General features: G+C 44.0%; 1 protein-coding gene across 17 annotated transcripts in view; it reads left to right on the top strand.

The window, feature by feature from the left end:
* Positions 1-13,047, top strand: part of MAGI1 (membrane associated guanylate kinase, WW and PDZ domain containing 1) — a 692,610-nt gene that overhangs the window by 411,690 nt on the left and 267,873 nt on the right. Inside the window, exon 1 of one of the 17 annotated variants that reach the window (XM_079114356.1) lies at positions 12,701-12,954. The exons of the other annotated variants lie outside the window; for them this stretch is intronic. The gene's annotated coding sequence lies outside the window, so the exon portion shown is untranslated. Of the gene's footprint in view, positions 1-12,700; positions 12,955-13,047 lie in introns of those variants that run through there. 17 annotated transcript variants of the gene reach the window in all.

Below are 13,047 nucleotides of genomic sequence, written 5' to 3'. Positions count from 1 at the left end.
GCTGGCTTTATTTTAGAGACTGCCATCCAAATGCCTGATGTTCATTAGAGCAATTGCAATTGAGATGCGTCGTCTATATAACTAACTGTTGTAGTCAGCTTTTTGGCTGCTGTGACTAAAAGACCCAACTAGAACAGTCATAGAGGAGCAGAAGTTTATCTGGGGGGCACGGTTTCAGAGGTCTCAGTCCATAGACAGCTGGCTCCATTCCTCAGGGCGCGAGGTGAAGCTGAACATCATGGAGGAAGAGTGTGGTGGAGGGAAGCAGCTCACATGGTGATCAGAAAGCAGAGAGAAGGGATGCAAGGTTGGTTCAACATCAGGAAATCAATAAATGTAATTCACCATATTAATAGACTTAAAGTCAAGAATCACATGATTATTTCAATAGATGCAGAAAAAGCATTTGATAAAATACAGCACCCCTTCATGCTCAAAACACTAGAAAAAATAGGGATAGTGGGAACATTCCTTAATATTGTAATAGCCATTTATGCTAAGCCCATGGCTAATATCATTCTAAATGGTGAAAAACTGAAAGCATTCCCCCTAAAAACTGGAACAAGGCAGGGATGCCCTCTTTCACCACTTCTATTCAACATCGTTCTTGAGACTCTGGCCAGAGCAATTAGACAAACCAAAGAAATTAAAGGGATACAAATTGGAAAAGAAGAACTCAAACTATCCCTGTTCGCTGATGACATGATTATATATTTAGAGGAACCTGGAAATTCCACCAGAAAACTCTTAGAACTCATAAGTGAATTCAGTAAAGTAGCAGGTTACAAGATCAATGCCCATAAATCCAACGCATTTTTATACATAAGTGATGAATCTTCAGAAAGAGAAATTAGGAAAACTACCCCATTCACAATAGCCTCGAAAAAAATAAAATACTTGGGAATCAATCTCACAAAAGAGGTGAAAGACCTCTACAATGAGAACTACAGAACACTAAAGGAAGAAATTAAAGAACGCCTTAGAAGATGGAAAGATCTTCCATGTTCTTGGATAGGAAGAATTAATATTGTCAAAATGGCCATACTACCTAAAGTGCTATACAAATTCAATGCAATTCCAATTAAAATCCCAATGACGTACCTTACAGAAATAGAGCAAGCAATTATGAAATTCATCTGGAAGAATAAGAAACCCAGAATAGCTAAAGCAATCCTTAACAGGAAGAGTGAAACAGGGGGTATTGCAATACCAGATCTTCAACTCTACTACAAAGCAATAGAAACAAAAATGGCATGGTATTGGTACCAAAATAGAAAGGTAGATCAATGGTACAGAATAGAGGACACGGACACAAACCCAAATCAATACAATTTTCTCATACTAGACAAAGGGGCCAAAAATATGCAATGGAGAAAAGAGAGCCTCTTCAACAAATGTTGCTGGGAGAATTGGAAATCCATATGCAACAGAATGAAACTAAACCCATATCTCTCACCATGCAGGAAACTAAACTCAAAATGGATTAAGGACCTTGGAATCAGACCAGAGACCCTGCAGATTATAGAAGAAAAAGTAGGTCCAAATCTTCACCTTGTTGGTCTAGGATCAGACTTCCTTAACAGGACTCCCATAGCACAAGAAATAAAAGCTAGAATCAACCACTGGGATAGATTCAAACTAAAAAGCTTTCTCTCAGCAAAGGAAACTATCAGCAATGCGAAGAAAGAGCCTACAGAGTGGGAGAATATCTTTGCCAATCATACTTCAGATAGAGCACTAATCTCCAGAATCTATAAAGAACTCAAAAAACTCCAAGAATTCAAATAATCCAGTTGACAAATGGGCTAAGGAAATGAATAGACTCTTCACAGAAGAAGATCTACAAGCAATCAACAAACATATGGAAAAATGTTCAACATCTCTAGTAATAAGAGAAATGCAAATCAAAACCACCCTAAGATTCCATCTCACCCCAATTAGAATGGCGATTATCAAGAATACAAGCAACAACAGGTATTGGCGAGGATGTGGGGAGAAAGGTACACTCATACATTGCTGGTGGGGCTGCAAATTAGTGCAGCCACTCTGGAAAGCAGTGTGGAGATTCCTTAGAAAACTTGGAATGGACCCTCCATTTGACCCAGCTATCCCACTCCTTGGCCTATACCCAAAGGACTTAAAATCAGCATACTACAGAGATACAGCCACATCAATGTTCATAGCTGCTCAATTCACAATAGCCAGACTGTGGAACCAACCTAGATGCCCTTCAATTGATGAGTGGATAAAGAAACTGTGGTATATATATACAATGGAATATTACTCAGCCATAAAGAATGATAAAATTATGGCATTTGCAGGCAAATGGATGAAATTGGAGAATATCATGCTAAGTAAGATAAGCCAATCTCAAAAAGCCAAAGGACGAATGATATCGCTAATAAGTGGAGGATGACACATAATGGGGGGGAGGGAAGGGTTAGTGTTAGGGTTAGAGTTAGGGTTAGGGAGGGGGGCAAGAATGGAGGAAGGAACTACTGTATAGAGGGTAAAGAGGGGTGGGAGGGGAGGGGGAAGGGAAAAAATAACAGAATGAATCAAACAACATTGTTCTATGTAAATTTATGATTACACAAATGGTATGCCTTTACGCCATGTACAGAGAAACATGTATCCCATTTGTTTACAATAAAAAAAAAAATCACATTTAAATTAAAAAAAAAAAAAGAAAGCAGAGACTTCCACGCTCCAGATACAGATATATACCCCAAAGCCACGCCCCCAAAGCCACGCCCCCAAAGCCACGCCCTCAATGCCCACCTCCTCCAGCCACACCCACCTGCCTCCAGTCACCACTCACTTAATCCGGTCAGGGATTCATTCACTGGTTGGGTTAAGGCTCTCACAACCCAGTGGTTTCCCCTCTGAACCTTCTTGCATTGTTTCACACTTGGGCTTTTGGGGCACACCTCACCTCCAAACCAGAACACTAACCATTGGGTTAGTGCCCAAGAGGAACAATTTGTAATTTGCTAACATTACCCTCACGGGTGGGCACGGGAATGGTAAATGTGACATTGTAGCCTTTTTTTCTCTTTCTCTCCCTTCATTAATTCTGATCCACTGAAAGGCCAGGCATCCTAGAAGGGCCCAGTTGACCTGCAAGGGCTTCTTTTGCTTTTATTTCCAACTCGTAGACTCTTTCTTGAGTGTCCGTCTGTGAGAAGATGAGCATCCTGCAATGGTCATGGCCCCCGTGAAGGACGGTGGCCTTCCCTTTGCCATCAAGTGTCAAGTCCAATTTTCCTGCCCCCTCTTTTATTCACAGTGGCAGATTTCTGCAGGATGTCACATGGCTGTTGTAAAGCTACTCAGGGGAAACATTGTGATGTGCACATGGTGAACAGCTGTGTTCTGAAGCCATCTAGACAAACAGGAGACCAAAAAGTGATACTGGAGGGTTTTTTTTCATTGTTTCTTCTTTTGGAGGGGCAGAGGGTTTAACCAACAAACCACATCCCCAACCCTTTTTATATTTTATTTAGAGACAGGGTCTCACTGAGTTGCTGAGGGCCTAAGTTGCAGAGGCTGGCCTCAAACTTGATCCTCCTGCCTCAGCCTCTTGAGCTGCTGGGATTACAGGTGTGTGCCACCATGCCTGACCTGGAGGGTTAAAATAGATTACCCAAGCGTTAAGGATGGAGGGATATCATCTTGTCAAACAGCCCATTTGTAGTGAGGTCTAGCTTTCAAATCTAAGGGTCAACTTTGACAATATAGCTGGTGATGTGAATGTTGGAAGTTTCTGGGAATTTCTTCTTCTACGGAGCCAGTGTAGAATGGAGTTCTCTCATTAGCTGTCTTCCACGTGAATCTGATGAGCTCTTGCTCACCACAGCAACTGGACACTCACTGCTTTTTGGCTTTTCTTGGGACAAGCTGTGAGGAGGGTCATTGGAGGTCTATCCAAGACGGCCACGCTCCACACCTTGGAGGGAAGTGTTGCCAACTCGGTGACCCCATAAAGAAAGCGTTCCCCGTTTATTCTGATCCCGCTTCTTTTTGAGATCTACACTCACAGGAAGTCTCCTGGCTTCCCATGCGCTTTCTGGCTCCCTGGTTAACTTACAAAAGCTAGAGAGTTGTCAGTGGATGTGTTTTCTAGAAGGGGAGTCCCTGCCTCACAGGGGCAAGCCATTCAAGTCCAGATCCAGCTCCAGGTCAGCATTGCAGATGGATCGACTCTTTTTCTTTCCATGGTGGAACCCAAAGGTTATTATAGGAAAGATACCCGTGTCCATACCCAGCGCTGTGAAGTGATCTATTATTTGTTTTGGCCTTCTGGGAAAGTCATCGTGTTCCATGAACCAGGAGGAAATATCACGACAACCCTTCTGCTCCCACTTCTCTTCGATAGTAGAGTCAGATTCTTGACAAATTTAAAAAGCATCAGATAGCCAGGCACAGTGACGCACACATGTCATCCCAGCAGCTTGGGAGGCTGAGGCAGGAGGATCGCGAGTTCAAAGCCAGCCTCAGCAACTTAGCGAGGCCCTAAGGTCTCCTAAACAAGGAGAGAGCCCCAGGAGAGAGCCGCTTTTACCAGACTCCAAACCTGCTGGCACCTCTATTTTGGACCCAGCCACCACAGCTACGATTCCTTTTTTTTTTTTTTTTTTTTTTTTTGGCACTGGGGTTTAAACCCAGGGTTGCTCCACTACTGAGCTACATCCCCAGCCCTTTTATTTTTTAATTTTGAGACAGGACCTCTCTAAGTTGCTGAGGCTGGCCTCAAATGTGCAGTTCTCCTGCCTCGGCCTCCTGGGATTGCAGATTTGCATGACTGTGCCTGGCAAGACTATTCCTTATTGTTACTTCTGCTCTGAATTTATGTTTAGGTTCACAAATCCAGCCTGCAGGAAGTATTTTCCTAGAAATTTTGCCTACAGTTAGAATAACTGTCTTCAGGTAGAGAAGTGCCTCCCTCTTATCTACCTCCCACAGTTCCATGACCCAGTCAGAAAATTTAACCTCTGTTTCTAATCAGTACCTAAATATTTTCATTTCAAGTCACTGCCAGATTATTTTTATTATATAAGTTACATGTACAATTTTTATTATTATTTAAAAGAGAATCAGCACAATGAATTTCAGTGTTTCATTTGGCCATAGTATTTCCTCTTATCTGATAACACAGATCATCATTTAATTCTGGTGCTTTTTCTCGCATGCATGAGGCTCTTGGTTCAATCCTGAGAAAGGAAGAAAGGAAGTAAAGAAAGAAAGAGAAAGGAAAGAAAGAGAGAAAGGGGGGGAGGGTAGGGAAGGGGAGGGGGAGGGGAAAGAGAAATTCTTTGAGGATAGGGGTATAACTTAGTGATAGAGAATTTGCCTATCAGGACCTTGTAGCACCACAAAAACAAAACAAAAAACACTCCTTTCAGGGCTTTTTCTAATAATTCATAGATATTTATTATGTTAGTTGACCTTCTATTACTGTGACAAAATACCAGAGAAAATCAACTTAGAAGGAGGAAAGGTTTATTTTGGCCCACTGTTTCAAAGATTTCAGCACTTGGTTATTTGGCTTCATTGCTTCTGGGTTTGTGGCAAGACAGATCGTTATGGCAGAAGCATGTGGAGGAGAATCCTATTTAAAGCCTGGTGGCTGGAAAGCAGAAAAGAGCGAGAAGAGATTGGAGTCCCCAGATTCCCTTCGACAGCCTTCCCAGAGTGAACTAACTTCCTTCTGCTGGACCACACTTCCTAAATGGTCCCAGCAGCACCACAAACTGGCCATCAGTGTTTAATACATAAGCCTTCGGTCAGCCATTTAAGATCGCAACTCTAACATGTATGAACCCATAGAAAATACATGATATATGGCAGAGAGAGTGTATGTGTTTGGGTTGACATAAAGCGTACTATACTCTTCTTTGAAGGTTTGATAAGATCTGTCCATAAAAAATCCTGGCATGAGCTTGGTAGGCTGGTGCTCACCTATAATACCAGAGGCTCAGGAGGCTGAGGCAGGAGGATTGCAAGTTCAAGGCCACACTTAGCAACATAGTGAGGCTCTAAGGAACTTAGCAAGACCCTGTCTCTAAATATCAAGTGTTGTAGATGTGGCTCAGTGGCAGAGTGCTGGCTGAGCACGCACGAGGCCCTAGATCCATCCCCGGTACTGCCAAAAAATTAAATATAGAAGAGTAAGATAGATAGCTCCCCTGGCTGTGTGTGTGTGTGCATGTGTGTGTGCATGTGAGTGTGTGTGTTTGTGTGTGTGTGCCTGCGGGAGGGAAGAAATAAATCTTGAACTTCGTTTCAGTTGTGGTCATTGTTCTTCTCAGGTTTTCTATTGCCTCCTAAGACAATTTCATTATTATACTAGGAAATAATTCATTCTGTCTAGATTTTCAAATTGATATAAAATTATATGTGGCATTCTCTTAAACAGGAAGATAAATTTCTTTTATATTTGTAATGACTCACTATTTTCCACTAAACTTGTTTATATGTGATTTCTCCTTGCTCTAGCCATGGTCCCTATTGTCCAGTGTTTTTTCTCTTCACATAGTGCATGTAGGGAAAGTTATTTTTCTCTTGGAACTTTTTTCTTTTTTTCTTTTTGGTACCTGACATTGAACCCAGGGGTGCTTAACCACTGAGCCACATTCCCAGCCCCTTTTTATATTTTATTTAGAGACAGGGTCTCACTGAGTTTCTTAGGGCCTCACTAAGTTGCTGAGGCTGGCTTTGAACTCACCATCCTCCTGCCTCAGCCTCCCAAGCCGCTGGGATTATAGGCATGCGCTGCTGTGCCTGGCTACATGTGGCATCTCATGTCTGACCTCAGGTCCTTTGCACAGTTCCAGGGTTCGCCCATGCGGTGTGCTTTCTTCCCTTTCACCTAGTGTGGTCTCTCACCGAGGTTCTGCCACTCTTTGTCCCTTTCCCCGTTGATGGACACTTGCATTATCTCTGCTTCTTGGCTGTGGTGAATAATGCTGTTATGAATATTCATGGGCACATCTTTGTGTAGACATTTGTTTCCATTTCTCTTGGGTACTTCTGTAGAATTAGAACTGCTGCATCACATCATAACTTCAGCTTTTTGTGGAATCGCCAGATTCCGCAAAACAATGGGTACACCATTTTATATTTCTGTGTATCAGGGTGTGGCTTCTTCACATTCTTGCCAGTAACTTGTCTTTCTTATTATGACATCATAATGCGTATGAAATGTGTCTCACTTTTTTTTCAACACTGGGGATTGAACTTCACAAGGGACGCTCACCAGTGAGTCATATCCCCTGCCCTTTTTATTTTATACTTTGTTTTGAGACAGGGTCTTGCTAAGTTGCTGAGGCTGTCTTTGAACTTGCAGTCCCCCCGCCTCAGCCTCCTGAGTAGCCAGGATTACAGGCGTGCGCCCCTGTGCCTGACTCGCTGTGTTTTTGGGTGGTATTTCCCAGTTGGCTGGTGATGTTGAGCACCTCCTCATGTGCTTACTGGATAAATGTCTGTCTGAATCCATGACCTGATTTTCAAATGGGTTGTCCCTTTTTGTTGTTGCTGTTGGCTTGTTTGGTTATCAGAGCTCTCTATGTATTCTGGATTCAGGTGCCTGGTCAGAGAGATGTTCACGAATATTCTCTTCCTTTCTGTGGGTTCTCATTATGATTCATATCTGTCCTATCCCCCAAAAGCTCATGGGTTGAAAGCATGGTTCCTAGTGCTGCAGTGTTCGGAGCAGTAACGGTCGGGTCATGAGGACCTTGACCTTTATTGATGGACTCATCCCTGGGTAGCTGAATGGACTACTGGCAGAAGGGACCTAGTGAGAGAAAGGAGGTCCCTGAGTGTGTTCTAGAAGGTTTATGTTCTCGTCAGCTCCTTTCTCCCCCAGGCTGCCAAGAGCTGAGCAGCTTTCCAAGGCCACGGCCTTCCGCCATGATGTCTGCCTCACTGGAGGCCCAGAGCAATGGAGCTGGCCACCCATGGACTAAACCTCTGACACCATGAGCCCCAAATCAACTTTTCCTCCTCTAGGTTGTTCTTCTCAGGATTTTGGTCACAGCGACGGGAAGCTGACTAACACAGTTCTCCTTCATCTTCTTGTTAATATCATTCCAGCAGAGAACTCTCTAATTCTCACGGAGTCTAGGTTTTCTTTTGTTGCTCTTCCTGTTCATGTCGTTGCTGAACCCTGCCCCGTGAAGACTTACTGTTGTTTTCTTCTACGAGTTTTATCGATCTGGGTCTCACCTCCGGGGCTGTGATCTACTTTGAGTTCGTCTTGGTCATGGTGTGAGGTAGGGGTCCAGTTTTACTCTTTTGCATGTGGATATCCAATTGTCCCAGCACTGTTTGTTGAATTTCTGTTTTTTTTTTTTTTTAACAAAGAAGTTTATGTCACTTTTATTTTTATTGCTTTATGAGTAGAAAGCTAATTTATTTATTTCTGTCTCATTCTCTAATAAATGCATTTAAGATTATAGTTTTACTCTGTGCGGGTATGTGGGATGCTCCCATGGATTTTATTTTACTATTATTGCTAATTTTCACTTCCCTTTCTACTGTTAATGCCCATTTTTCTTGCTTTATGCTCAGCGAATGTGTCATGGTTTGAGAGTTCAATATAATTTTATGCAAAGGATATTTCAGTTATAAAATTATAGAGCCCTTTCCCAACCCCATAGATGTTTTATACCTCTTTTTTTTTAATTAACTTTTTTTTAGCTGTAGATGGACACAGTACCTTTATTTTGTTTATTTTTATATGGTGCTGAGGATGGAATCAAGGTCTCACGTGTGTTTGGTGTGGGTTCAGAGGATATTTGTGGAAAGACCTATGAAGAGCAAGCGTTAAAGGAAAGCCACACCTAAAAGGAGCCAGCAATGGATGTGATGGTGATAATACTTACTGAGCATTTTCTGTATTTCAGACACATATTTTTGCCCTAAATTCACCCGTTCTGTCTTCAAAAGTGTCCCATGAGACAGGGACTCCTTTTACTCCCGTTTCACAGGTAACACAGTGTTGTGTTGTAAGTACAGTTGTTTGCCCAAGGAGAAAGAGGCAGAGGTGAGTTTGGAGCTCCTTTGGCCCCTGAATCAACTTTCATATGATCTGTGCTAATGCCTCCTAGGTGGTTGAATCATTTACTTAGTCTTATTGCTGAACATTTCCGTCACTTCCTTGGATGCCTTCACAAAGAAATTTTTGACCCACTTCTCACAGTTGGTTAAAAAGTTTCTGGTATAGAAATGCCCACGCTTGTCAAGTGCTGTGGCGCATGCCTGTCATCCCAGCGGCTCTGGAGACTGAGGCAGGAGGATCTCGAGTTCAAAGCCAGCCTCAGCCACTTAGTGAAGACCTAAGCAACTCAGTGAGACCCTGTCTCTAATAAAATACACAAAGGGCTGGGGATGTGACTCAGTGAGTTCAATCTGGGTATCAAAAAAAAAAAGAAAGAAATGCCCGCAGTGTACTCCTGCTCTGAACTCAACCCTGAGGCTACTGCATGGCTTGCCCTTGAGTCTGGAAGTCAGGCCTCCACCAAGGAAGACTACCAGAGGATCCCTTGCTTCTTGGATTTTTGCCTGTGGCAAGTGAGATTTCAGAAGAAAGGCAATGAGCCATCTCTCCTGACTTGTGCTGGAGACCATGCAAGCTCACCAGATTTTTGGATTTTGAGACTGAGTTTGTGTTATCTGATAAAAACCGAGTAGGTTTGCATGGATGGGCTCCTTTCCTTTGCTTCTCTTGTACATAGAGAAACCTGGTCCTTGGAACTCTGATTGAAAATTATTTGTTATTGTTAGGGATATTTCCAAACTAAATGAGGGCTATTTTTCTCTGCTGTTGAAGACTGCAAAGCTACATCCTTGAATACTTATGGAATAAAAGTTCCCTTCTCTCTTTAATAAAGAGAATAGCTTTTGTATTTTTGTTCCCTTTGGTACAGTCTCCATGCTGCTTCCTTGTGAAAGAGCAATTTAATTTAATTTTTCTTCTTCTTTGTGGTGCTTGGAATCAAACCCAGGGCCTCACACGTGCTAGGCAAGGGCTCTACCCCTCAGCTAGATCCCTAGCCATGAAAGAGCAATTTAATTTGTAGTGCACGATCATTTTCTTGTGGAAAACTAATAAAATACAAACTCCATTTTTGCAGCATTAGGTTGTGAGTAAAGGCTTTTGAAAACTGTATGTAATACCTGCCTTACTTTTCTTTTGGATGGTGATGGGGGGTGCCAGTGTTCACATGTATCATGTGCATGGTTGACAAACTATTCCCATAAACTTGTTTCTCTCAAATTGAAAATTCGAGCTAATACTGTGTATTAGCTCACCAAACCTTTCATCTACCCTAAAGTAGCTGTGAATAAGAATGGAGCCAGGTGTGGTGGATGCGCTTAAATCCCAAGGGCTCAGGAGGCTGAGGCAGGAGGATCGCAAGTTCAAAGCCAGCCTCAGCAACTTAGAGAGATGCTAAGTAACTCAGGGAGACCTTGTCTCTAAATAAGATATAAAAAAGGGCTGGGGCTGTGGCTCTGTGGGTTAAGTACCTTTGGGTTCAATCCCAGTACCGCCCTCCCCCAAAAATGGAATGAATGAATCTATTTTTCTTCTAAGATACTGCATGTAATTTTTCTGACAGGCGAGGGATGTTCAGGTTCCTGGTGTCCCCATTTTGCTGATTGTGGCCCATTTGGCAGGTCCCCACTAGAGAGTGGTGGTTTTCATTTTGTTGAGACGCTTTCCATGGTAACAAAGTCATAATAACAGTGACAGCAATAATAGTAGTTGGCCTTGAGCAAGCATTTTTACATCTGGGTGAACCATACCAGGCACTCTGTACTTATCATCCCCGTGACAGATAAGAAGTTCGGGTGCCACTTTTGCATGTGGGGTTTCAGGCTAGTGACTTGCTTGCAGTCACTGTTGAAGAGAGGAGTGGCAGGGTTGGAACCAAATGACTGCGGTGTTGAGTCTTTTGACCATCAGTGACCAGAAGGATCAGCTGCATTAGAAATGCAGTCCGTGGGGTCAACGTTGTGGCTGAGCGATAGAGCGCTTGCCTAGCAGGCGTGAGGCATCGGGTTCGGTCCTCAGCGCCGTGTAAAAATAAATAAAGTATTGTGTCCATGTACAACTAAAAAAAAGTTAAAAAAAAATAAAAGAAAAGAAAAAGAAATGTAGTCCTTCCACACAGTCCTGTCCTGCAGGGAACAGACATCATACTTATCTGGACCCAGGGGCTGTTGACAGGGTAGCATGTTTTGTTTTTTCTTCTGCCATGAAAGCTCGGTGACAGTTCTCTGAGTGGTCTGTTACCCTCTCACCTTTTCTCCCCTCATACTTAAGACCGCTTTGCCACTACCTGAAGTCTGCCCTTCTCCCTATTGGTAATATAGATTCTGCAGCGCCCTTCCCACCGACCCCGGACCTCAGGATGAGAGGTGTCTCTTTCTTGTATCTTCTCCTTCCCTGTTTTCATGTCCGTTTTCATCTCAGGACATCTCCCAACCCCTTGGTCTCCTGTCTGAATTGTAGTAATGAATTGTTGAAGGGTGCTTGCAAGTGATTCTGGTTTGCAAGTGATTCTGGTTTGCAAGCGATTCTGGTTTGCAAGTGATTCTGGTTTGCAAGTGATTCTGGTTTGCAAGTGATTCTGGTTTGCAAGTGATTCTGGTTTGCAAGTGATTCTGGTTTGCAAGTGATTCTGGATTGCAAGTGATTCTGGTTTGCAAGTGATTCTGGTTTGCAAGTGATTCTGGTTTGCAAGTGATTCTGGTTTGCAAGTGATTCTGGATTGCAAGTGATTCTGGTTTGCAAGTGATTCTGGTTTGCAAATGATTCTGGACTGCAAGTGATTCTGGACTGCAAGTGATTCTGGATTGCAAGTGATTCTGAAATGCCTGAGCTATGGAGAGGCAGGCTGTGGGCCATCTCAGTTTTGGGACAAGGAATAGCTTTGACTGACCATTTGGTAACAGAGAAAAATTACTTGCCAAAGCCAGAAGTCTCTCAGTGAAGTTTCTCCTTTATGGAGGTGGAGGGAGGATGCCTCACCCCAACCAGACCCCAGAAAATGCCCCGGGGCTCTTACACATTCTTTTAAAGGAGTTTGAATAGTAGAGGTGAACAGGGAAGAACTGCTTCCTTTTGGAACCTGATTCTACTCATGTGGGTTCCTTGAAAGTAGATTCTTGAAATTTACATCCTAAGCTTCTCCATCATCTCTAACTCCAAGGAAAACAATTGTCTCAAATGTAAGAGTTATCATCTGTGAAATTCTGTCCCAAGTTGGTAAAGATAAGAAGGGCAGCAATCAGTCCTACCAAAAGGGACATGGAAGGCTTCCGAGGCTTCAGGGTTGTATCTCTCCCGGAGAGATCTACCCACCTTCCCTTGCCCTGAAGCCCCATCCATCCACTCAGCCTCCAGCGGGTCGCACAGGGGGCAACCCGATTTCCCGCCTTTCTTTGGCCAGGGACTCCCCCAGGACCAAGCTGAGGATGGGGACCTGACAGGCCCGCAGGGGGGGCGTGGGGGGCTCGCTGTGTCTCCGCCCCCTTCGCAGGTGCAGCCCTAATCCCCCCTGGCCTAGATATCCGGCAGCCTCTAGGAACCCGGGCTCTGTGATGTAATGCTCTTTTTTCACACTCCCGGCTTAAATACAGATGGAAATTGTTGTCATGTGTTAGAAATGTCGCCAGTAATATAAAAGGCGCCAGCTTGGGCATCTTCTCTCCCTTCTCGCACCATCAGCTGCTGCCGCGGCCAGCTCCCGTGCCCTGGAAAGACCGCTCTGTGGTCAGGTGGCCGAGGCGCCCCCCGCTCGCCCGGGAAGGGGGTTCGGATCCCACTGCCCCCACCCCCGCCTCTCCTTCCAGCCGCTGCGGAGCCGAGGACCAGCGTGGTGGGAGGCTCTTGCAGGCGCACAAAGGGAAGGATTAATCTTGGCGATTGGCTGGGGTTCGCAGGCAAGTACAAGTGGTCCATGATCTCCCCCTCGCCACCCTCGCCGCCCCTGCCCACCTCTGGATTCGCTCGCCGCGCCGCTGGAGGAAGCCTGG

This window comes from Sciurus vulgaris (assembly GCF_902686455.1).
Source record: "Sciurus vulgaris genome assembly, chromosome: 16".
NCBI classification, from domain to species: Eukaryota; Metazoa; Chordata; class Mammalia; order Rodentia; family Sciuridae; genus Sciurus; species Sciurus vulgaris.
Note: the sequence above shows the minus strand (reverse complement) of the source record. Positions and strands in the feature narration are given on the sequence as shown.